This window comes from Eubalaena glacialis, chromosome 1, assembly GCF_028564815.1.
Source record: "Eubalaena glacialis isolate mEubGla1 chromosome 1, mEubGla1.1.hap2.+ XY, whole genome shotgun sequence".
NCBI classification, from domain to species: Eukaryota; Metazoa; Chordata; class Mammalia; order Artiodactyla; family Balaenidae; genus Eubalaena; species Eubalaena glacialis.
This window is the reverse complement of record NC_083716.1, coordinates 203,894,940-203,919,020: the sequence shown is the minus strand read 5'-3', so window position 1 is coordinate 203,919,020 and position 24,081 is coordinate 203,894,940.

Genomic DNA, 24,081 nt, shown 5'->3' with positions numbered 1-24,081 from the left:
GAGTAGAAAGACCCTGAGCACACCTCCCCTCACGGGCACACCAAAATAATAACTATTTACAGAACAACTATCAAGGAAAAAGACTGGAACCTACCAGAAAAAGATCTTATACAACTAAAGATGTAAAGAAGGAACCACAACGAGACAGGTAGGAGGAGTGGAATCGCGGTATAGTCAAGACCCATACTCCTAGATGGGCAACCCACAGATGGGAGAATAATTACAATTGCAGAGGTTCTCCCCAAGGAATAAGAGATTGGAGTCTCACATTGGGCTCCCCAGCCCAGGGCATCCTGTGCTGGGAAGACGAGCTCCCAGAAAGTTTGGCTTCAAAGGCCAGTGGGGCTTACTTTCAGGAGACCTAAAGGGCTGTGGGAAATAGAGACTCCACTCTTGACACACACAAAATCTCCCATGCTCAGGGACTTAGGGCAGAAGCAATAATTTGAAAGAATCCTGGGTCAGACCTACCTGCTGATCTTGGAGAATCTCCTGGGAGACAACTGGAGCTCACTCTGGAGACAAACACTATGGCAACCATTTTGGGGAGCTTGTCTTATCACATGGACACTGGTGCTGGCAAGTGCCATTTTGGAATCCTCCCTCTAGCTGTTAGCCTCAGGACCCAATCCCAACCCTGCCCACCAGCCTGTAGGCACCAGTATGGAAGCTTCAGGCCAAGCAACTAACTGGGCAGGGATTCAGCCCCACCTACCTGCCTTAAGACCTCCTGAGCCCACAGCCACCCCTGAACATGGCCTTGTCCACCAGAGGGCTGAGGACCCAGCCACACACACCAGTGTGAAAGCACTGTATCCAGGATCCCCAGGCCCCTGCAGCCAGAGACACCAGGACCCAGGTCTACCCACCAGTGGGAAGGCACAAGCCCCAGAATCTCCTGGGCCCTGGCCCTGCCCACAAGCTAGCCTGCACTAGCCTCAGGATGAGCCTCACCTATGAGCAGGCAGATAGCAGCCCCACGGCAACCACAGCCCTGCAGCCAGCTGTGTCAGGAACAGGCCCTACCCACCAGTGGTCTGACACCATCTCTGGGAGCCCTGGTCCCTGCAGCCAGACCCCAGGTTCCAGCTTTGACCACCAGTGGGCTGGCACAAGCCTGGGGCCCCTCAGGGTTCCATAGCCAGCTGCCTCATGACCTGCCCCACCAACCAGAGGCTGGCAACCAACAAATACCAGGGGCCAGCCACACCTACCAGATCACCCACATAGCCTGCCACAACAGAAAGACCCACACAGCCCTCATGGGGGGAACCATAGGGCATATAGCTCTGGTGACCAGAGGGAAGTGTGCTGCTGGAATGCATATGATATCTCCTACAAAAGGCCATTTCTCCAAGGTCAGGAAACATAACCAACCTACCAGATAAACAGAAATAAAAACAGCAAGTCAAGCAAAATGGAGTGACAGAGAAACATGTTCCAAATGATGTTCCAAAGGAAGGAACCAGATAAAACCACAAAAGAAGAATTAAGTGAAAGTGGAGAAAGAGTTCAAGGTAATGATCTTAAAGATGATCAAAGAAATCAGGAGAAGAATAGATGAACAAAACAAGAAGTTAGAAGTTTTTAACAAAGAGTCAGAAAATATAAAGAACAACCAAAAAGAGATTAAGAATACAATGAGTGAAATGAAAAATACACTAGAAGGAATCAACAACAGACTAAATGATGCAGAGGAACAGAGCAGCAAGCTGGAAGACAGCAGCAAGCTGGAAGAGTAGTGGAAATCACTGAAGCTGGACAGAAAAAAAGAATTTAAAAAATGAGGACAGTTTAAGAGACTTCTAGGACAACATTGAGCATACTAACATTTGTATTATAAGGTTCCATGAGGGAGAAGAGAAAAAGGGGCAGAGAACATATTTGAAGACATAATAGCTGAAAACTTCTCTAACCTGGGAAAGCAAACAGACATCCATGTCCAGGAAGCACAGAGAGTCCCAAACAGGATCAATGAAAGAGGACCACAGCAAAACACATTGTAATTAAAATGGCAAAAATTAAAGAGAGAATATTAAAAGCAGCAAGGGAAAAGCAGTAAGTTATATACAAGGGAATGCCCATAAGGCTATCAGCTGACTTTTCAATGAAATTCTGCAGGCCAGAAAGGAGTGGCATGATATATTTAAAGTGATGAAAGGGAGGGACTTTCCTGGTGGCGCAGTGGTTAAGAATCCACCTGCCAATGCAGGGGACACGGGTTCGAGCCCTGGTCCGGGAAGATCCCACATACCATGGAGCAACTAAGCCCGTGTGCCACAACTACTGAACCTGTGCTCTAGAGCTTGTGAGCCACAACTAATGAGCCTGCGTGCCACAACTACTGAGCCTGCGTGCCACAACTACTGAAACCCACATGCCTAGAGTCCGTGTTCCACCACAAGAGAAGCCATCACAATAAGAAGCCCACACACCACAATGAAGAGTAGCCACTGCTCACTGCAACTAGAGATAGCCCGCACACAGCAATGAAGACCCAATGCAGCCAAAAAAAAAAAAAAGTGATGAAAGGGAAAAGCCTACAACCAAGAATACTCTACCTGGCAAGGCTCTCTTTCAGTTTTGATGGAGAGATCAAAACTTTTACAGACAAGTGAAAGCTAAGAGTTCAGCACCACCAAACCAGCTTTACAAGAAATGTTAAGGCAACGTCTTTTAGCAAACCAAAACAAAAAACAAAACAAGGCACAAGTAGAGACACTAAACATTAACACTAACACTAAAACACTAGCAATGAACTATCAAAAGAGAAATTGAGGAAACAAGCCCATTTACAATTGCATCAAAAAGAAAAAAGTACCTAGGCATAAATCTACCTAAGGGGGTAAAACTGTAAGACCTGATGAAAATAATTGAAGATGACAAAAAGAGATGGAAAGATATACTGTGTTCATGTATTGGAAGAATTAATATTGTTAAAATAACCATACCACCCAATGCAATTTACAGATTCAGTGCAATCCCTACCAAAATGCCAAGGGCATTTTCCACAGAACTAGAAAAAATAATTTTAAAGTTTTCATGGAAACACAAAAGACCCTGAATAGCCAAGACAATCTTGATAAAGAAGAACAGAGCTGACTGTAGACTATATTACAAAGCTATAATAATCAAAACAGTATGGTACTGGCATAAAAACAGACACATAGATCAATGGAAGAGAATAGAGAGCTCAGAAGTAAACCCACACACTTATGGTCAATTAATCAGCAACAGAAGAGGCAAGACTACACAATGGAGAAAAAACAGTCTCTTCAACAAGTGGTGCTAGGAAAACTGTACAGCTACATGTAAAAGAATGAAATTAGAATATTTTCTCACACCATATACAAAAATAAACTCAAAGTGGATTAAAAACCTAAATGTAAGTAAGACTGGAAACTATAAAACTCCTAGAAAGAACATAGGCAGAACACTGTTTGACATAAATTGCATTAATATTTTTTTAGATCTGTCTCCTAAGGCAAAGGAAACAAAAACAAAAATAAACACATGGGACCTAATTGAAGTTAAAAGTTTTGCACAGCAAAGGAAACCATTGACACAATGAAAAGACAGCCTAGTGAATGGGAGAAAATATTTGCAAAAAATATAACCAATAAGGGTTAATATCCAAAATATATAAACAGCTCATACAGCTCAATATCAAAATAACAAAAAATCCGATTTAAAAATGGGCAGAAGACCTGAACAGACATTTTCCCAAAGAAGACATGCAGATGGGCAACAGGCAAATGAAAAATGCTCAACATAGTTAATCACCAGAGAAATGCAAATCAAAACCATAATGAGATATCACCTTATACCCATCAGAATGGCTATCATCAAAAAGTCCACAAATAACAAATATTGGCTAGGATGTGGAGAAAAGGGAACCCTAATACACCGTTGGTGGGAATTTAAATTGGTGTGTGAAACGGTATGGAGGTTCCTCAAAAAACTAATAATAGAACTACCATATAATCCAGCAATTCCACTCCTGGGTATATATTCAAAGAAGACAATAACACCAATTTGAAAAGATACACGCACCCCACTGTTCATAGCAGCATTATTTACAGTAGCTGAGATATGGAAGCAACCTAAATATTCATCAACAAATGAATGGATAAAGAAGATGTGACACACACACACACACAATAGAATAGTACTCAGCCATAAAAAAGAATGAAAATTTTCCATTTGCAATGACATAGATAGACCTCAATGTTACTATGTTTAGTGAAATAAGTCAGACAGAGTAAGACAAATACTGTATGCTATCACTTATATATGGAATCTAAAAAATAAAACAAACTAGTGAGTATAGCAAAAAAGAAACAGACTCACAGATATATAGAACAAATTAGTGTTTACCAGTAAGGAGGGGGAAGAGTGGAGGGGCAAGATAGGGGTAGAGAATTAAGAGGTCCAAATTACTACATATAAAATAAATAAGTTATAGGGATTTTTTGTACAATGCAAGGAATATAGTCAATATTTTATAATAACTATAAATGGAGTATAATCTATAAAAATTTTGAATCACTATGTTGTACATCTGAAACTAATATAATAGTGTAAATCAACTATACCTCAATAAAAAAAGGGAAATAATGGAAAGATCATAGAGTCCAAGAATACAATAAGGGCCTTCAAAATCTAGTTCTAGCCCTCACTAAGCTTAGTGATCCTGGGGATTTTACTTGAAATTAATTAACAGCAATTTTCTCACCTGTAAAATCTACATGTAAGTATACTTCATAGAGTATAATGAAGATTAAATTAAGCAGTAAGTCTGAAAATGCATTAAAAAATCTAATTGAGCTCTATATATACTATCATTGAAATATTATTTTTAAAAGATTCTGTGGTGTTCTGTAGTTGAGAGAGAAGGGTAAGCAAAGGACCAAGGAAAGGTAGACATAGCTGGTAAATGTGTATTGCTGTCTTACCATTTTCCTTGTTCCGTTTTGTGTTTTCTGACCCTGGATTCTCAGTTACATCACTAAGAATCTCCATGGATATGATATTTGAAGTCAAACAGTTTGAGTTTTATCTTAAAGCCAATGAGAGCTCATATAAATGATTTCAAGATAGTTACATAGTCAGATCTATATGATAGAAACATCATTCTGGAAGCATCATGTAGGTTGAAGGATGAAGATATGAGACATGACTGGAGGCAAAGACTAGTGAGGAAATTGCAGTAGTTATCCAGGCAAGTTTGTACTGACAAGTTATTAAGGTGATGGAATTAACAGGATGAGGAGAATCATTGGATGCTTTTGGCTGGGGTGACTACATTGATGGTTGTGTCATTTATCCAGGTAAGGAATAAGGCCGATGAACATGTTTGGTTTGCTGTTGGTTGGGGATCAAGGGAATGAACAAATAAAATTAGTTTTGAATGAGATTGATTTGGAGATGCCAAGTGGTAATTACCAGGCAGCAAGTGAATTTATAGTTCTGGTGCCTGGAGCAGAATTTTAGGCTGAAGTATAGATTTGGAAATCATTGGCAAAAAGGATGTGGAGATGGATGAATTCACCTAGAGAGAGCATTAAGAGAAGGGGGCAGAGAACATAATCATTGATAAGAAAGATGGAAAGATAGGGGCCTTCAAGGGAGAAGTAGAAATGGTGTGAGGGGTAGGAGGAAAGCCCTAATAGAGCAGTTATCACCTAAAACAAGGGAGAGGAGAGTTTCAATAAGGATAGAGTAGCAAACTGTTTCAAATTCTGCAAAGACGTCAATTGAAATAAGGACTGAAATCTCCCATTGGATTTAGCAACTCTAAGGCTAGCAGAAGCCACGGTAATAGCACGTTTAGTGTAGTGATGGAAGTAGAAACCATATTGCAATGAGTTGGAAAGTGAATGCAAGACAAGGAGGTAGAGACAAATGAATACAAACTACCTTTCCCAGAATACTGACTCTGTAAGGAAGGAGAAGCTAAATGATTACTAGAGGGAACATTAGGTCAGGAGAAGTTTCACTTTATAGAAGAGAAATGCACTTGATTATAAGACAGAAGATCAGGTGAATAATAGACAGTGAAAGGCTGAAGATATAGGATAAAGAGGGCATAACAAGACAGTTAAGAAATTGGAAGATATGGGATGCAGAGGAAGATGGAGGGCTAGATGCTGGACAGGAAGAAGTCACTCCTCTTTTTGGAACTATAGGGGAAGAATAGGTAACAAGTAAGGATGGGGGTAAATTTTATGTGAGGGAGAAGGGAGTATTTGAGAGTCCCTGTCCAATGCCTCTATTTTTTATTGAAGCAGGAGGTGAAGTCTTCTGCTGTAAGACAGGAATTGTGAAGAGTGGGTAAGAAGAGTCAAGAAAGAGTTGAAATATTAACATTAGAGAATAAAGGTTAGTAGAGACTGGGGACATGAAGGATTTCTGGGCACAGCTGAAAGTCCAGATGATGGTTAAGACTGTTTTGGCTGGTTTTAAATTGAATAACACTAGTCTCTAATGTGAGATCGGTTTTGAAGAGAAGGTAAGTTAGGCTCACTCATGGGAAGTTCTAAATGCTAGGCTAAGGCTAAATTATTGGGTAGTTATTAATGAGGGTTTGATAAGACTTTTCACTAGGGAGTGGTGTGATCAGAGTCATGCAGCTTTCAGGAGGCTATATTGGGGGAATGGTGGATTAGGGCCAAGAAGGGACCAAATGTAAGGGACTATTTATATAATTGAGCAAGAAATAATTTCACCAGTATCAGAAAAGTGGAAATAAAAGAAGAACAGGAACAGACACAAACTGTTTTTAAATAGTGATGTCTACAAGCTTCAATCATTGACTTAATGAAGGTAAGAGAAAAGAAAAAGTTGATGGTGAATCCAAGGTTTCATATATAGATGATTGGGAAAATGGCATGGACCTTCAAAAAAAGCAGGAGACATAGTAAGGTTGGGGAGAGGTAATGGTGTGTTTGGTGTTGGGTATGTCCAATTTGAGATGCAGCCATGACAATCAATGGTAGATAAACAGAAAACTGGAAATATAGAAGAAATGTGACATGACCATCACAATTTGGGGATCATTGACCTAAAGTGATTGTTGAAGCTATGAGAAGGGCTGATGTCAAGTGTGAGATTTAGATAAAGAGTGCACATAGAAATGGCTACATTTTATAGGAGGAGAGTTGGGCAGAAGAGGAATAAGTAAACAATTAAGGGAAGAAGGTGTTAAGGGAAAAGTATAGAGACTTGGAAGCTAAGAAGGAAAGGGTATCAAGTTACTAATAACAAATCAAGAGACCAAATGTTCGAGGTCTAATAGGATAAAGGATGAAGAAACTCAGTAGGTTCTGATAATTAGAAATTCAACAGACCTAAAAAGAGAATGATTTCATTAGAATGGTGGAGCCTAAAGCCAGGTCATGAGGATTTAAATGGCTTATGGATAGTAAGATAGTAGAGGCAGGAGCTAACCTTTGAAAAGTTTTTCAGTGAAAAGATGGATAGCTATGGTGAGTAGCTTAAAGGAGTAATGAGATGCAACATCTGAACATTTTTAAGGGGAAAAAGTAATAAGACAAAAAGTGATTGGACTCAGAAGGCTACTGAAGGGTGGGAGAGCAAATTTGTTGAGATATCTATTGGGTACACTGGAGTGTAGGAACAAGTAGGAGAAGCTGAGATTAAGAACATACAAAAGTGAAGGATGATAAAGTGTCAAGAGCACAGGAGTATTTAACTATGTAAAAGTAAAAGACAGGAGGTCATCCCCAGCAGTCCCCACCGTTTTTTTGCACCAGGGACCAGTTTCATGGAAGACAATTTTTCCACGGGGGGAGGGGGGGATGGTTCAGGAGGTAATGCAAGAAATAGGGGGCATGTAGAGCGACAGATGAAACTTCACTCCCTTGCCCGCTGCTCACCTCCTGCTGTGCGGCCTGGTTCCTAACAGGCCGCAGACCGGGTTGGGGACCCCTGATCAATACTATATGTTATTGAAACTAAAATGTACAGTTTTAACATTTTCATGTTTCTGAAATTGGAATATGTATCGTTTACAATCAATGTCAAAAGAAATTTGCTTATCCCAAGGAGGAAAAGTTAGCTTTAATACTGTTGCCATTTTTCTGTTACGTGAAAATTTACCTATGTGTAGAAATTATCTGTCTCTTCTATTGTCTTTTTAATTATTTGCATTGGTAGCTCCATATGAAGTTGAATTAAATTTGAATCCCCAGCAATGACTGTAAAGGTCTTTTAAAAGGTTATACTTTTTTGTGGTATCTGAATGAATAGCATAAATAGAAGAGTCTCTAACATATAGCAGGCGGTAGAAATTGCCAAATCTCTCAGAATACATCAAAGTATTTTGAAATCTGGGAGAAATTAATGTGAACAATTCATAAATTTGAAGAAATATTACTTAGTATCTAACATCAATTGGTCAATGGCATCTAGCTGTTGCTCAAGAGAATATTTTAAACTTCTAGAAATATAAAACTCAGTTAAGAAAATATAACTACAAGTTTAATGAAATAGAAAATGCATATATAACATCTCTATTATTCCATATGTTTTAAAATCATGTCATTCTTAAAGATTCTACTGAGGTTAAGATAGCACAATTTTGAAAAGAAGCCTATCACCATGGTGAAGTACATACCTGTGGATAGTCATAATTAATTTAGAAAGATCTTTAGATTGTGTGTTAATGGATTAAATCTACTCAAACTTTAACTTGAGCAAGGCAGGGCTATTAACTGTCTGGGTTCATGTTCATGAATGCTATTGTAGGTTAGTGTACATTTTATACATTGAGTCACGTAACCTATACCCCAAAGTTATTAATCATAGATGTATCTTTTAGTACTCATATTTAGACACAATTCAAGAGAAATGATGAAATGGATGAGTTTTGATTGGACATATTATCTAACACCTCCTCAAGAAAAAACTATGTAGTGGATGAATTTCTATTGGATATAATTCTGGCACTTCCTCACTTTTAGAAATCTCTCCTTCTCCCAGACCCATCCCCAACCAATCTAATATTAACTCATAACCTACCAGCTTCTCAATTGGCTTTGCCCTTCATACCAGTTCTCCATCTCTAAAATTTACCGAAACTTCCCTGTCCTGTGTCCGATTCCTTTCGACTCTTTTGACGGTAGAGTGAAGGCATAATGAATTCTTTAATTGTATCACTCCCTCTGTTCTTAAAAGCCACTCAAAAGAGTCATGTGAAAGTTTGAGGCACCAAGTTATGAGAGCTGAATATTACAGCAATATTATAGGCCATTGGTTCTTTGTCCACCATAAACTGATGGGGGTGGAATTAAGCTTATGGGGATTGAATGAGATAGGAATGTATGTGTGTATGTGTATGTACACTCATTCAAGAGATATAGAGATAGAAATAGAGATAGAAAAGGAGAGAGAGTGAGAAAGAAAGAGGGAAAGAGGTTTGAGGAGGAGAGTTTTATATATAAGTGGATATAATAATCTTAAAATCTAATAATAGATAGTGAACACAGATTTTGTGACTATCTAGAATGTGTATATATTGGTTAAATTGTTTATTTTCTTCCATGAGTTAAGATCTATTTTTTATTTTCATACTTTGGGGCATGGAAATATAGAGAGGAAAAAAGTAATCCAGTATTTAAAAAAATTACTTCAAACACACACACACATATATATATATACACATATGTATATACACATACATACATACAAATATGCACATTATATATTCCTGTGAGAATCCAGAAATACTCCCTTGGCCTGAAGACAGATGCTGTCAGCTTAGAGGAAAAATCCTTTCTCCGTAGATGGTGTTCTGGAAGCAATCTTCTTACCAAGGAACAGCAGAAGCCAAGTGTTCCCGTCCCTGGTGCTTTCACCATCCTGACCACTATGTCAGGACAAGGAACATCTTCCTGGTAGTTCCAGGGAAGCTGCCCCAAAGCAATGGAGACATTTACCTTGGAGACTTCCCTGACTAAGCATCCTGCCTTACCCAGCTTTCTCAGAGTGTGTCGAGAATGCAGTTAGTGCTTTAAATAAGAAAGAAAATTAGTTTGTCAAACCTAGAAGACAACAAGGACCAATAGAATAGAAGTCCAATATATAAAACAGTCAAGGACAAAAGCAAGAAATATTGACTGGACTGTATTATTCTTAAATCAAAAAGGCAAATCAGTGTCAAATGTTAGTGATGACTCTAATTGTTTAGAGACTTGTGTCTCAACGTCTGAGTTATGGTCTCTGCTCTGTTGTTAACCAGCAAGTTAATGTCCCTGACCCTGAGTTTTCTCACTTTCAAAATAAAGGGATCTGGCAGTGTAACTACTGAAATCTTTTTCCTATTGTATGATTTTTGATGACAGAACATCATATCAGGTGACTCTGAGAGTTGCTAAACTATTTATCTTGCCACTCTCCTTTATTTTCTCTAGTAGATCCTGATTTATTCTTATTTCAGCATTTTTTAATATGCTAAGCAATTTATGACAAGTTCTGGTTTGGCTTCTGTTGGTCCAAGTTCTCTCTAAATGTTTTTTTTTCCCCCAAAGTTGAATATATTAGATCCTTGTAATAGACTTTAAATAAATGGCATGGCTAGAAAAAAAATTATTAATTGCATCTGGAATCCTTGTCTTAGAATTGTTTTCATAACGAAAGCCTTACTGGAATTTGTACATGTGTAGAGGAGCATCATAAAGCATTTGGAATTTACTGATGATTTTACTTTATTTGGTTTGCAAAATGCATCCTTAAGTGAGACTGGAGCCTCATTTAATGTGGGATCCTGTTCTAAGTGAATGGAAAATGCAAGGGAAAAATTAAATAAAAGAACAATATAATCAGCTGAAACCAAAATAGATGGGAATTGGGATTGAGACTCTGAGGATAAAGAGGGGTGAGCAAAAGAGTAAGGGTAAATAGCACCAAAAGCATTTACTAGCCCACATTATTTATTTATTTTTCCTAGCCAATCTGCCTTTCTGTGGGGTCATGGGTAATAAAAGAAATAAAATCAGTAGGTCCTGCTTCCCAAGCAGTAATTCAGAAGTGGCACAATCAGCTAATATTAGACAACTGTGGTTGGCACGGAATGTAATAATAATGTAGTGAGCTGGAAGGGGCCTTAGGAAGGGAGTTGTGCCCAAGATAAACCTAGACAAGCAACCAGTGACCAACAAAGCTTCCAACCAGGGTTTCTGATTGAGATCCAGTGTCATTTTCATCATGCTACTCAACTGAGAAAAAATAAATATAATTAACTTGCAATATGAATAACTCAAAGAAAACAGCTCAAAAGTAGAAGCCAGTGAGATAAAATGGGCTAATTGACAAAATAAATTTCTCCTAGGTTCAGCTCTATTACTAATGGGATTGAATCTGGTCCTTACTGCCTGCCCATAAACCCCTTCTAAAAAACCATATCATGTTGAACCTCCTTACTTTTACCCTAGAACAATTTTAGTCTTTCTTCTGTTAGTCTTATATTTTATCCCACCTCTACCTTATATTCCACTTTATAGCCCTGCTAACAGTAGTCAGCCTAGACCATCCTGCTCTTGAACTGTGGTCACTTTTTAGTTGTGTCCTTGGGCAAGTTGCTTAGTTTCTTTAAGTTCCTGTGTTCTTATCTCTAAAATGGGTGATAATAACCACTTCATAGAGTTTTTATAAAAATTAAATGATGCAATACCTGTGGTATTTAAATAGAGTTTCTTTTACATAATAAGTAATTAATAAATGGCAGCTACCATGAATTTGTCATTAGTGGCTTAACTTTTATCCCATTAATTTATCTAAATCACTTTACTTAGACTATTTTCTCTAACCTGCTTTTTGTTTTTGCCGAGGTTGTTCACTAACATAGAACATTTGTTCAACAAACATAGCTCTTGCTTTGGACCAGGATTAGCTCCGAACCGGAAGCTTTCTGGATTTTTCTCCTGCTGTAGCCCAGCTAGCATTAAAAGTCCCATTTCAGTCTTACTATATATGAAGTCTTCCCAAATGTCCTAAGAAACACCAAAATTCTTTTCCATACTCAATGTCTGTGCTGCTAAAATGAAACTTTATTGCTTTATTTACCAGTTGCTTAATGGTAACTTTGTTTCCCCTCCTACATCTTTGCTATTACCATAAGTTTCTGAGACAGAAACTTTCCTATAATCTAGCACAATGCTGAGCTCAGGATGGGCAAACAATACTTGAGTGAATTGTCGATTTATTTCCAAACTGGCTAGATTGGCTAATCTGAACCATTATTGTAAATACTAGATTTCTCAGACTCTTGACTTCTCCATTCAAAACCCTTCCAAATATCAGATTGCATTTTGGGGTAAAGTAGCTGTACTCACTTCCATTGTTGTCCTCATTAAAAGACACTATAATGAGATACAGAATTTTGACTTGCATTTTGAAATGGGCTAATCAGTTTTCTATGAGAAAAAATAATGGAAATGTTTTCCCTTTGGAAAACAGGATCTAACATATCATACATGCTTTAGGTATCTATTCAGATTTCAATATCTAGGATACCTATATCTATCTATCTACGTGGAAGATACGGCACTATTTTTAAGGATAAACTTTAGAATTACTTTCTCTTTGTAGATAAGGGAAGCACCCAACTCTTACGTGTGTTGACTAGTTTCTAATGGACCAAACTGTTTAAAACAATCTCTTCAGAAGTTCATTGAAGTACTAGAAGCTGTTAAAAATGATTTCCAATTTTCTAAAAAAAAAATTTCTTTGCATTCAGATTTAGAAACATTTTAAGTGGGAATTTCTTCTCCTTGGACCAGATCCAAGGCTAAGAAAATAATTATACTCTTTTATTTCTTTCTTTTTTTTTTTTTTTCACAATTCTGAAGTTAATGGTATACGTCTTGCAGTTGTGGGCAAGTCAGGTTTCATGTTAGAATACTTCAAATATTATAATAGGGTCCACTAACTATTCTTTTTTTCCATGGAGCTAAACTGTTATATTCCACAGAATTTTATTGAAACCGGAATCTATGAGTCACATTTGAATTCATCTCTTTAAAATACATTGCAACCCTCTATTATTATTTTTTAAACCGTCTTCTCATAAAACAACCCTGGTTAGCCACTTTAATGAGCAATTTTGTCCTTACTTTTATTTCTTAATGAACTTTTCCCTTCTGGCTGTTTCCTGGTCTTATAGTTTATTTTCATTGCTATAGTGACATTGGTCAGGGACAGTTCTGTAAAATTAATCATCACATTAGACCAGGCTTCAGCAAGAATTCCTTTTTGGAGCAAAAGGAAGTTCCATAATCCCACTGGTATATCCTCCTCTGGTGTTTTGCTTCTTTTTTTTTTTTTTTTTTAACCCAAAAGATTATGTTCCATAAATCAATCGAATACAGCAAGTTTGGGATGGAGTAGAAAATAGAATGACTTTCTAACAAGCCAAAGGTATAAGAAAATTACTTTTCTTCATGTTTATATTATGGTTAGTTAAAAAAGTATCATAAATTATTGTTAAATTAGGTTGCTAAGTATTTTAAGTGAAAACACTCAAGTTACTTATGATTTGTCTAACTTCTTAAGTAAATTTACATAATAAATCAAGATGTCGGTTCAAAGACTTGATGGGGGTAAACATGTTGGTTGACCGCTCAGCTTCTCTTAACCAGAGCTGAATCACAGATTCCAGCAGACATGACTCAAATAAATGATCACTCTTCAGAGACTTGGACTTGAGATGGTTGCCTTTGTGGAACACATTGACTCTGTCTCCAAGTGGTAATGCAGTGATTCCTCTGAAACATTTGTGCAGTTTAGATGAATTTGAGGTGAGCTTTCAAAGTAAGAGAGTAAGAAGGTCTGTAAGCTAAAAGTCAAGGCTAACTGAGTGTTCAACGGTAAATTATGAAGTTAGGTGTCTAGTATCCAGTGGATTAAACAAATCCACTTTATTTCAGGAAGTAATTTGGTCAGTGGAAAAAAAAATTGTCCTCACACTTCCTGCTTGCATACAATTCCTAATTATTTTCATTGCTTAATTGGTTATATTATGAATATACATTATAACCTATTATTATTGTTGTTTTTCTAAGGAGACTGTTGATTCAGGTAGTTACTTCTTCCATGCAATAGTTCAAAGTTCTTGTGTTTATTGCTCAATCATGGAGAAATCTTGCCACATATTCTTTTATTTGGGATATGTGGAACAATGGCAAATTTGAAATTTCCTCACATCTCTCTGAATCCTAGCCTGATACACAGTGTGAGTGTGTCAGCAGACATATATAATTTAATTGCAAAAAGCAAAATTAAAAAAATAAACCTTATCTACTCATACCTAAGTCTTCTTTTACCCGTAGCCTTTGAATTGTGTGAAATGCTTCTGGGAAGGCAGATACTTTAATACTATTAACAGTAATTTACATAGTCCTGGAAATACATTTTTTAGTTCAATCAGGAAAATAAGTTTTGTTAGTAGGATAGACAGTGAGAGCAAAAAACCAGAAGAGAAAGGTAAACTAGCTGTCGAAGGTAGGTTTCTGCCCTCCCCTATCACTCTGCATCATTTAACTCTGGGGAAACATCATATCCTACTTCTTTTTGTTGGTATTTTAAATGATAACACATGATGACAAAGGATGCTAGCATCGTATCTGTGTTCTTTTTTTCCCCCCAAATACTGTTGTACTAACAAATAAAAACATTCCCATCTTAACTGCTCATTTTGGCCTGAACAGAGGGTCCACTTGCCAGTAAAAATAGAAAGTGGAGGAAGAGGAAGAAGAGGGAGAAGAGAGAGGCATTTGCTGGCATCTTGCTTTGAACTGTCTCTTGATATTCCATATCTAGATAATGATAGTTGCTGTTCACTGATAGCTTCTCAGAATGTTTTCACTTACAGTATTGGAGTATGAGTTTGAGTCACCAGTTACTGAAACTAGCCAAGTGTAGATAATTGATTCTTTTAAATCTCCAAATTTTTAAAGAAAAATTTTAAACATGCAGCAATGTTGAAAGGAATTTTATAGTAAACACCAATATACTAGCGTCCAATGATGCAGTTAATGACATTACTATACTTGCTTTATCACATTCTCTATCATTACTCTATCCATTCAGGAATCCATCTTATTTTTGATGCATTTCAAGTTAAATTGCAGATATAAGTTCAGTTCTTCCTACGTATTTCACTGTACATATAATTAGTAAGTGTTCAATAATTGTTTACAGTTTGTCAATTGATGTAAAATTTACACGCAATGAAATACATAAATCTTAAGTATACATACTCTGAATTTTGATAAATGCATACATCTGTGTAACCTAAACCACTATCAGAAATATACTATTACCATCTCCCTGCAAAGCTCATGTCCCTTCCCAATTCCTGCTCTTAAACTCACAGAGGAAACCACTGTTCTAATTTTTTCCTCCATAGAGTAGCTTTTTCAGTTCTAGAATTTCATACAGTTGGACTCATACACTATATGCTCATGTACGTAAGTTTTCCTTGACTCAGCATAATATTTTTGAGATTTATTCAGTTTGTATGTGGCACTACTTTTGCTCTTTTTTGCTGCTGAGGAATATTCCATTGCATGAATATTCTACTTTTTAGTTCACTCATTCTCCTATTGATGAACACCTGAGCTCTTTCCAATTTTTGACTATTATGAATAAAGCTGCTATGAGTGTTCTTATAAAAGTTTTTTTGTCAATGTTTTCATTTCTCTAGAGTAAATGCCCGGGATTGAATTGCTGGCCATCAGGTATGTGTAGGTTTAAATTGTGAGAAACTGCCAGATTTTTTTCCCCAAAATGTTTGGCTTTGTTACTCATAATATATGAGAGTTTCAATTTCTCTACATATTCACCATATTTGGGGTTCTCAGTCTTTTCAATTTTAGCCATTCTAGTGGGTGTGTATTTGTATTTTACTGTGGTATAGTTTGCAATTCCTTGGTGAGTAATGAAGTACAGCATTTTTTTAAGCTCTGATTGCTTGATTTGTATAACTGTTCAAATGTTTTGCTCATTTATCGTTGGGTTGCTTTTCTCTTTTGTTTTGTAGAAGCTCTTTCTATTTCCTACATACTGTTGTTTGTCAGATACATATTTTGTGATTATTTCCTCATAGTCTGTGGGTTATTTTATTGATGGTGTCTTTTAATGAGAAGGGTTTTTTTTTTAATTTGATAAAGTCTAAATTATCAATTATTTATTTTATGGTTATAGTTTTTTGCTACCTAAGGAATCTTTACATATCTCTAAGTCATGAAGATCTCCTCTGACATTTTGCTTTAAAAGCTTTATGGTTTTAGCTTTTTTTGGCCACACTGCATGGCACGTGGGATCTTAGTTCTCTGACCAGGGATCAAACCCATGCGCCCAGCAGTGGAAGCGTGGAATCTTAACCACTGGACTGCCAAGGAAGTCCCGGTATTAGCTTTTATGTTTAGATCTGTGTCCATCTCAAATTAATTTTGTGTGTGGTAAGGTAGGGGTTTGAGATTCTTGTTGTTTTTGTATCAGTAACCAGTTATTTCAGCACCATTTGCTAAAAATATACCAGTTGACCCTTGTATAACATGGGTTTGAACTGCACTGGGTCCATTTGTACACAGATATTTTTCAAAAGTAAATACTACAGCACTACACGATCTGAGGTTGGTTCTACGTTGGATACAGAGGGTAAACTATAAGTCATATGTGGATTAACCCCTATGTTGTTTAAGGGTCAACTGTATTTCTTTTGGTTTTGGATTACTTTCTTGCCTTTATCAAAAAAGCAAATAACTGTAAAAATGTGTATTTATTTCTGAGCTCTCTCTTCTGTTCCATTTGTCTATTTGTCTAACGTTATGGCAGTGCCACCCTATCTTGGTTACTGTAGCTTTATAACAAGCCTTGAAAATCAAGTGGTGTAAGTCCTCAACACTTCTTTTTTTCGGGATTGCTTTGGCGATTATAAGTCCTTTGTACTTCATATAAATTTTATTTCTTTTTTTTTTTAACATCTTTATTGGAGTATAATTGCTTTACAATGGTGTGTTAGTTTCTGCTGTATAACAAAGTGAATCAGCTATACATATACATATATCCCCATATCTCCTCCCTCTTGCATCTCCCTCCCACCCTCCCTATCCCACCCCTCTAGGTGGTCACAAAGCACCAAGCTAATCTCCCTGTGCTATGTGGCTGCTTCCAACTAGCTATCTATTTGACATTTGGTAGTGTATATATGTCAATGCCACTCTCTCACTTTGTCCCAGCTTACCCTTTCCCTGCCCCTTGTCCTCAAGTCCATTTTCTATGTCTGCGTCTTTATTCCTGTCCTGCCGCTAGGTTCTTCAGAATCACTTTTTTTCATTTTTTTTAGATTCCATATATATGTGTTAGCATACTGTATTTGTTTTTCTCTTTCTGACTTAGTTCACTCTGTATGACAGACTCTAGGTCCATCCACCTCATTACAAATAACTCAATTTTGTTTCTTTTTATGGCTGAGTAATATTCCATTGTATATATGTACCACATCTACTTTATCCATTCATCTGTCGATGGACACATAGGTTGCTTCCATGTCCTGGCAATTGTAAATAGAGGTGCAACGAACATTGTAGTACAAGACTCTTTTTGAATTATGGTTTTCTCAGGGTATATGCCCAGTAGTGGGATTGCTGGGTCGTATGGTAGTTCTATTTTTAGTTTTTTAAGGAACCTCCATACCATTCTCCATAGTGGCTGTATCAATTTACATTCCCACCAACAGTGCAAGAGGGTTCCCTTTCCTCCACACCCTCTCCAGCATTTATTGTTTGTAGATTTTTTGATGATGGCCATTCTGACCGGTGTGAGATGATATCTCATTGTAGTTTTGATTTGCATTTCTCTAATGATTAATGATGTTGAGCATTCTTTCATGTGTTTGTTGGCAATCTGTATATCTTCTTTGGAGAAATGTCTATTTAGGTCTTCTGCCCATTTTTGGATTGGGTTGTTCGTTTTTTTGATATTGAGCTGCATGAGCTGCTTGTAAATTTTGGAGATTAATCCTTTGTCAGTTGCTTCATTTGCAAATATTTTCTCCCATACAGAGGGTTGTCTTTTGCTCTTCTTTATGGTTCCCTTTGCTGTGCAAAAGCTTTTAAGTTTCATTAGATCCCATTTGTTTATTTTTGTTTTTATTTCCATTTCTCTAGGAGGTGGGTCAAAAAGGATCTTGCTGTGATTTATGTCATAGAGTGTTCTGCCTATGTTTTCCTCTAAGAGTTTGATGGTGTCTGGCCTTACATTTAGGTCTTTAATCCATTTTGAGTTCATTTTTGTGTATGGTGTTAGGGAGTGTTCTAATTTCATTCTTTTACATGCAGCTGTCCAGTTTTCCAAACACCACTTATTGAAGAGGCTGTCTTTTCTCCACTGTATATTCTTGCCTCCTTTATCAAAGATAAGGTGACCATATGTGCGTGGGTTTTTCTCTGGGCTTTCTCTCCTGTTCCATTGATCTATATTTCTGTTTTTGTGCCAGTACCACACTGTCTTGATTACTGTAGCTTTGTAATATAGTCTGAAGTCAGGGAGCCTGATTCCTCCAGCTCCGTTTTTCTTTCTCAAGATTGCTTTGGCTATTCGGGGTCTTTTGTGTTTCCATACAAATTGTGAAATTTTTTGTTCTAGTTCTGTGAAAATACCAGTGGTAGTTTGATAGGGATTGCATTGAATCTGTAGATTGCTTTGAGTAGTAGAGTGATTTTCACAATGTTGATTCTTCCAATCCAAGAACATGGTATATCTCTCCATGTATTTGTATCATCTTTAATTTCTTTCATCAGTGTCTTATAGTTTTCTGCATACAGGTCTTTTGTCTCCTTAGGTAGGTTTATTCCTAGATATTTTATTCTTTTCGTTGCAATGGTAAATAGGAGTGTTTTCTTAATTTCACTTTCAGATTATTCATCATTAGTGTATAGGAATGCCAGAGATTTCTGTGCATTAATTTTGTATCCTGCCACTTTACCAAATTCATTGATTAGCTCTAGTAGTTTTCTGGTAGCATCTTTAGGATTCTCTATGTATAGTATCATGTCATCTGCAAACAGTGACAGCTTTACTTCTTCTTTTCCGATTTGGATTCCTTTTATTTATTTTTTCTCTGATTGCTGTGGCTAAAACTTCCAAAACGATGTTGAATAATAGTGGTGAGAGTGGGCAACCTTATCTTGTTCCTGATCTTAGTGGAAATGGTTTCAGTTTTTCACCATTGAGGACAATGTTGGCTGTGGGTTTGTCATATATGGCCTTTATTATGTTGAGGAAAGTTCCCTCTATGCCTACTTTCTGCAGTGTTTTTACCATAAATGGGTGTTGAATTTTGGCGAAAGCTTTCTCTGCATCTATTGAGATGATCATATGGTTTTTCTCTTTCAATTTGTTAATATGGTGTATCACATTGATTGATTTGCATATATTGAAGAATCCTTGCATTCCTGGGATAAACCCCACTTGATCATGGTGTATGATCCTTCTAATGTGCTGTTGGATTCTGTTTGCTAGTATTTTGTTGAGGATTTTTGAATCTATGTTTATCAGTGATATTGGCCTAGTTTTCTTTCTTTGTGACATCTTTGTCTGGTTTTGATATCAGGGTGATGGTGGCCTCGTACAGTGAGTTTGGAAATGTTCCTCCCTGTGCTATATTTTGGAAGAGTTTGAGAAGGATAGGTGTTCGCTCTTCTCTAAATGTTTGATAGAATTCGCCCGTGAAGCCATCTGGTCCTGGGCTTTTGTTTGTTGTAAGATTTTTAATCACAGTCTCAATTCCAGTGCTTGCGATTGGTCTGTTTATATTTTCTATTTATTCCTGGTTCAATCTCGGAAGGTTGTGCTTTCCTAAAAATTTGTCCATTTCTTCCAGGTTTTCCAATTTATTGGCATATAGTTGCTTGTATTAATCCCTCATGATCCTTTGTATTTCTGCACTGTCAGTTGTTACCTCTCCTTTTTCATCTAATTCTATTGATTTGAGTCTTCTTCCTTTTTTTTCTTGATGAGTCTGGCTAATGGTTTATCAATTTTGTTTATCTTCTCACAGAACCAGCTTTTAGTTTTATTGATCTTTGCTATTGTTTCCTTCATTTCTTTTTCATTTATTTCTGATCTGATATTTATGATTTCTTTCCTTCTGCTAACTTTGGTTTTTTTTTGTTCTTCTTTCTCTAATTGTTTTAGGTGCAAGGTTAGGTTGTTTATTTGAGATATTTCTTGTTTCTTTAGGTAGGTTTGTACTGCTATAAACTTCTCTCTTAGAACTGCTTTTGCTGCATTCCATAGATTTTGGGTCGTCGTGTTTTCATTGTCATTTGTTTCTAGGTATTTTTTGATTTCCTCTTTGATTTCTTCAGTGATCTCTTGGTTATTAAGTAGTGTGTTGTTTAGCCTCCATGTGTTCCTATTTCGTACAGATTTTTTCCTGTAATTGATATCCAGTCTCATAGCATTGTGGTCGGAAAAGATACTTGATACAATTTCAATTTTCTTAAATTTACCAAGGCTTGATTTGTGACCCAAGATACGATCTATCTATCTATGAGAAGAAAGTGTATTCTGTTGTTTTTGGATGGAATGTTCTATAAATATCAATGAAGTACATCTTGTTTAATATATCATTTAAAGCTTGTGTTTCCTTATTTATTTTCATTTTGGATGATCTGTCCATTGGTGAAAGTTAGGTGTTAAAGTCCCCTAGTATGATTGTGTTACTGTCGATTTCCCCTTTTATGGCTGTTAGCATTTGCCTGATGTATTGATGTGCTCCTATGTTGGGCGCATAAATATTTACAATTGCTATATCTTCTTCTTGGATTGGTCCCTTGATCATTATGTCGTGTCCTTCTTTGTCTCCTGTTATAGTCTTTATTTTAAAGTCTATTTTGTCTGATACTAGAATTGCTACGCCAGCTTTCTTTTGACTTCCATTTGCATGGAATATCTTTTTCCATCCCCTCACTTTCAGTCTGTATGTGTCCTGAGGTCTGAAGTGGGCCTCTTGTGGACAGCATATATACGGGTCTTATTTTTGTTTCCATTCAGCCAGTCTATGTCTTTTGGTTGGAGCATTTAATCCATTTACATTTAAGGTTGTTATTGATATATATGTTCCTATTACCATTTTCTTAATTGTTTTAGGTTTGTTATTGTAGGTCTTTTCCTTCTCTTTTGTTTCCTGCCTAGAGAAGTTCCTTTAGCATTTTTTGTAAAGCTGGTTTGGTGGTGCTGAATTCTCTTAGCTTTTGCTTGTCTGTAAAGGTTTTAATTTCTCCATCAAATCTGAATGAGATCCTTGCTGGGTAGAGTAATCTTGGTTGTAGGTTTTTCCCTTTCATCACTTTAAGTATTTCTTGCCACTCCCTTCTGGCTTGCAGTTTCTGCTGAAATAAAAGCTGTTAACCTTATGGGGATTCCCTTGTATGTTATTTGTTGTTTTTCCCTTGCTGCTTTTAATATATGTTCTTTGTATTTAATTTTTGATAGTTTGATTAATATGTGTCTTGGCGTGTTTCCCCTTGGATTTATCCTGTATGACACTCTCTGCGCTTCCTGGACTTGATTGACTATTTGCTTGCCCTTATTAAGGAACTTTTGCACTATAATCTCTTTAAGTATTTTCTCAGTCCCTTTCTTTTTCTCTTCTACTTCTGGGACCCCTATAGTTCGAATGTTGGTGTGTTTAATGTTGTCCCAGTGGTCTCTGAGACTTTCCTCAATTCGTTTCATTCTTTTTCTTTATTCTGCTCTGCAGTAGTTATTTCCACTACTTTATCTTCCAAGTCACTTATCCTTTCTTCTGCTTCATTTTTTCTGCTATTGATTCCTTTTAGAGAATTTTTATTTTCATTTATTGTGTTGTTCATCATTGTTTGTTTGATTTTTAGTTCTTCTATGTCCTTGTTAAACGTTTCTTGTGTTTTCTCCATTTTATTTCCAAGATTTTGGGTCAAAGTTACGTCATTACTCTGAATTCTTTTTCAGGTAGACTGCCTATTTCCTCTTCATTTGTTAGGTCTGGTCAGTTTTTGCCTTGCTCCTTCATATGCTGTGTGTTTCTCTGTCTTCTCATTTTGTTTAACTTACTGTGTTTGGGGTCTCCTTTTCACAGGCTGCAGGTTCGTAGTTCCCATTGTTTTTGGTGTATGCCCCCAGTGGGTAAGGTTGGTTCAGTGTGTTGTGTAGCTTCCTGGTGAAGGGGACTGGTGCCTGTGTTCTTGTGGATGAGGCTGCCTCTTGTCTTTCTGGTGGGCAGGACCGTGCCTGGTGGTGTGTTTTAGGGTTTCTGTGACCTTATTATGATTTTAGGCAGCCTCTCTGCTAATGGGTGAGGTTGTGTTCCTGTCTTGCTAGTTGTTTCGCATGGGGTGTCCAGCACTGTAGCTTGCTGGTCGTTGAGTGGAGCTGTGTCTTGGTGTTGAGATGGAGATCTCTGGGAGAGCTTTTGCCATTTGATAGTATGTGGAGCCGGGAGGTCTCTGGTGGACCAATGTCCTGAACTCGGCTCTCCCACATCCGGAGCCTGACACCCTGATGAACATCCTGGAGAAGATGGAGCCTTCCAGAGTTTCTCCGTGTGACCCAGGTAAGTGGCCTGGAGTGGTGGAGAAGAATCAAATGCCTCACACTCTCCCAGCTTCTCAAACCCTGGAGTGGCGGCACACCCCCTTCCACGGAGACCCTTTTGGTGGGGACCCAGCGCAATGGCCCCTGCAACCCGGGCCTCATATGAATTTTAGCATCAACTTATTAAATCCTACAAACAGTTTTACTGGGATTATAATTAGTCTATGTTGAATCTACAGATCAATTTTGAGATAATTGACTTTTAAAACCTTTTTATTTTGAAATACTTTTACAGTTACAGACAGTTCACCAAAACATGAAAGAGTTCTCATACATCTTTTAACACAGTTTCTCCTAATACTAACATCTTACATCTCCATTCTGCAATGGTCAAACCCAGAAAATTAACATTGGTACAATACTATTTAGTAAACTACATCTTAACAATGTTGATCTGCCAATCCAAAAACATGGTGTATATCTCCATTTATTTGAGTTATCTTTAAATTCCATTAGTAACATTTTGTAGTTTTTAGTGTAGAAGGTCTTGAATATTTTTGTTAAATGTATTCCTATTTTATATTTTTGATGCATTACAAGTGGATTTCATTTTATTTTTCAATTGTTTGCTGCTTGATTACAGAAATACAATTGATTTTCTACTTCAACAATAATATAATCTGAAAATAGAAACAATTCTACTCATTTCTTTCCTATTCATGACCTGTTTCCAATTTTAGGGAAAAATGTGAAATACTTTGTCATTGGTATGATGCTAGCCATAGATTTTCTGGAATATTACCTTTACCAGCTTGAGGAAGTTCTTTTCTATTCCTAGTTATCATTTTCTTTTTCTTTCTTTTCTTTTCCTTTTTTTTTTTTTTTTTTGCTATTGTAACTCTTTTAATGAAGTATACTTGATTTAGAAGATTTTGTTAATTTCAGGTGTACAGCATAGTGATTCAGTTGTTTTTTTTTTGCAGATTATATTCCACTATAGGTTATTATAAGATATTGAATATAATTTCCTCTGCTATATAATAAGTCCTTGTTGCTTATCTATTTTAGGTATAGTAGTTTGTATTTGTTAATCCCATACTCCTAATTTGTCTCTCTCCCCTCCCCTCCCTTTTGGTAAGCATAAGTTTTTCTTCTATGTTTGTGAGTCTGTTTCTGTTTTGTATATTGATTCATTTCCCTATATATTTTGAAGAAATTGAATGCATTAAAATACATAATGCATACAGTTTCTTCAAAAGACATAGGGCTAATTTCTTATTTCTCTTTGGGTAAGTAGTAGTGTTTTCTAAGGAATTTCTCCTTTTCATGTAAGTTATCAAATATATTGCCATAAAATTGTTCCCCTAATTCTGGGTGGATCTTGTACCTTCTGGTAATCATATCTCACCAGTTTGGAAGAGGCAATAGTTAAAGTAGGCAAAATGGCTCTCCTCCACCCCCCACCCTTATCCCCTGTTG